General features: G+C 30.3%; 1 pseudogene; it reads left to right on the top strand.

Annotated features, from left to right (window-relative positions):
- Window positions 1-619: 619 nt before the first annotated feature.
- On the top strand, window positions 620-3,112 carry LOC113556898 (annotated as a pseudogene).
- The last annotated feature ends 224 nt before the right edge of the window (window positions 3,113-3,336 follow it).

The raw sequence follows: 3,336 nt of genomic DNA, 5'->3' as shown, positions 1-3,336 counted from the left end.
AAACTAACGGACATTAGTACATAACGCAGTGTGCAACATAAATAGTGCCGCGTGTCAGAATATTAATATAGCGAAGGCCTTTTCTGTAATAAATTCGTTAACATTTTTAATGTGAGAATAACCGTAGGTTGTATAATGGTAAAAAACTACCCTTGAAAAAAAATCGAAATTAAAATGTACACAATCGTTACACGATATATAAAATAAGTTATATATGACGTATATTATATTCATACGTCATAAACACTGTTTTATATAAGACGAACGTCTGGTCGATATATAATGTAAATCGCCTATAAGATTTTATATTATACGGTAGGTATAACTGGCGAGGAGACTAGTCGGTACGTGTTACAGGGGGAGTATGTGGGGTCACTTAGGGGATGGAGATGCGAGACCGGTTTGGCCTGGGAATGTAATGATAATTTATAATAGTGTACCTACAATATTATAAGAACTCTCGAACTCTCGGAGGAACTGGTTCGCGCGGTCATCGCAGATGCCCCGTTTTCCCACGGTCTCCCACTCCGATGCGAAATTTGTCGACATAATTTTCCAAACAAGAGCAATTTCGTAACCGAAAATCTCACACGATGTCATATACCTACATAATAATATTATGATTGTACTACATCCGCTCTATAGCCACTTCCGTTCATCATACACGATATGGTCCACAGTCGACGATAAATCGTCGTCGCATGTCCGTTCGGCGGTACGCAAGTATACCTTTGCAAATCGAACTAAATCTCCGAGTCACGCGCGTGTTCGACGACCGGGAAAGGATAAAAAAAAAAAACGCTAATAATAATAATAAGCGGTGCCATACTGGGACTACGAGTTTACAGGTGGCGCGTGCCGACGACAGGGTCCCACCATGAATGGTTAGGAAAAAAAGGGTCCCGGAGGGGAATATCCCGAAAAGGGACACACGCACTGCTACTACCACCAGTTATTCCATCCGGTCTTCGTTGGATTTTATTTTCATCATCACGCGGCAACCACAAAATACACAGGTATTTGATTTTATTCATTTTATATAAACTATATATAAATATATTACTCTGTAGTATATTATTACTCTTTTCTACCCGAGAAACATGTATTGATAGATAGAAGGGTGACAAAAAATGTTTATGTCTAGTCAGCTTAAAAACAATGTAATATAATATTAAAATACAAGTACAGTACAAAATTACAAATATTACAATTAAATCTATATATTTTTAAATATGATTTAAAATACATTCTGACAGGTTGGCCAATACCTATAATAAATTATGCATGTCCAAGCGAAAAAAAATGTTTAATAATATATATATTACTCTGATTCAACCATTGAATTTATACCAGTTATTACTGTTGTTTTTATTTTTCATTAGTGGTTGCAGTCGAGTCCATGGAGGATATAATCAAAAATTTTTTTAAATATGATAGGCGAAAACAATCCTACAGATTTGTCGGATATACGACACCGTTCGGAAAAAAGCACACGCGGTCAACCGGTTGGCCCGTGTCGGAGGTATGCTGCCGTGTCCCGTGACCGGATCTGCGACCGGGTCAGGGGTTACAAACAGGGGGCACACGACGATTACCGCACACGGGTGGGTCACAGGGGTCAAGAGCGCGTGCTCACTACCCCGTACGGGAATAATAATATCATCGCGATGATATATTATAATGTTATGTATATTTTTTATGGGACGGTCAGGTGGCGGCCGGTGGAGTAAACAACGGGAAAAAATTAAACAAGTGTTTTATTATTTTTTTTCGCGTACACACCGCACTAATGCCATTCGTTTTTTTTTTAAAAGGATAAGCAATTATTACACGACCGACGATAGTTATTGGTTTTTTTACGTATATAATATATATTTAACGCGGTTTTAATGGACAAACAAATGGTTCATCGGTCGTTTTATATGATATTAAAATAAGTTATTATAAACATTTTCTGACAGTTTTAAAGAGAAAATGTTCATTTTCGTCTTATTCGTTAAACTTATCATATATAAAAAATACGTATACGATTATATAGACATGAATTAAATCGTCATTATTTATTCAATAGTAGCAGGAGGTATATTTCTTACTGTTTAAAACAAAGTTGTAGTAGATATCGGAAAAATCAAACATGGATAACGTGTATAGCATACCATTTTAATATTTGTATGATACATTGTAAATGCTGTATTTTTTTTACTAAATTATATGACTATCATAATGATATAATATTGTATAGCTATGAAATATACAAATTATCAAAATTCATAAAATTTAAAAATTAAATTCACAGAATTCTACTAATTCATTTATTCTGGTAATAATACCTACTTTAGTTTATCACATTTACTATGCGCTATATTTGTTTTGTAATTTCTTATAGATCATTAAGATTATTATTCGCATATTTTCTCCCATTAGATTATTAACATACAATTGTTTAAAATGAAAAGTGTTTTTTTAATTTATATATGTCCTGGTATAATAAGTAGTTGACAATTTTCTCTCACGTACCAGGTAAAAAGAAAAATAATAATAAATACATGCATAATAATAAGATTTTATTTATTACAAGATAATTATTGTTATAAAAAAGTATATAAAAATAATTATTAGAATATATTTAAAATTGAATAAACTTAAAAATTCTAGATATATTATTAGTTATTACCATTAATTTTGTTTAATTTATATACCTACATGCTACTTTTATTTATTTGTATTACAACAAAAATATTTTAAGTTTATGCTGTTATACTATTTGGACAGCAATATCATTTTTTAATAATAAGATGATTTTATTAATACTTACCTATCTGTTAAATGAATATAAATATTTAAGCATACTATTCTCAAATTTCTGCTGTATTTTTATTGTTTAGAAATTTGCTTTAGAATGTATTAATTAAATAATTGTATTTTTCAGGACCTTTTATAGCAAACAACTGAGTCAAGTTCAATATTTGGATTAGAATAATTTGCAGCGTTGTATAGATTTAATTAATTTTAAATTTTAGAAATATTATTATACATGAATGTGAATGTGCTTGCTTTTGATAAAACTATTTAATTTATTGTACTATATTATAATAATAATACGTTGCTTGAAAATGTAAATATCACTTTTGTTATTAAAATAGTCTTAGATTAGTAAAATTATATGAATATAAATCTTTAAATTATTGATCTAGTGTAGAATACTAGAATACACAACAATGTAAACTGTATAACATCATAATTTGTGAAATAAAATGACAATATGAGCTTTTAATTAATTAATTATTTTGCTTTATTTTGTGGTTTAGTTTAATAAAATATATACATATAGAAACA

The sequence above is a fragment of the Rhopalosiphum maidis genome, chromosome 1, assembly GCF_003676215.2.
Source record: "Rhopalosiphum maidis isolate BTI-1 chromosome 1, ASM367621v3, whole genome shotgun sequence".
Lineage (NCBI taxonomy): Eukaryota > Metazoa > Arthropoda > Insecta > Hemiptera > Aphididae > Rhopalosiphum > Rhopalosiphum maidis.
The sequence above is the reverse complement of the archived record's forward strand: the minus strand, read 5'-3'. Positions and strand labels throughout refer to the sequence as shown.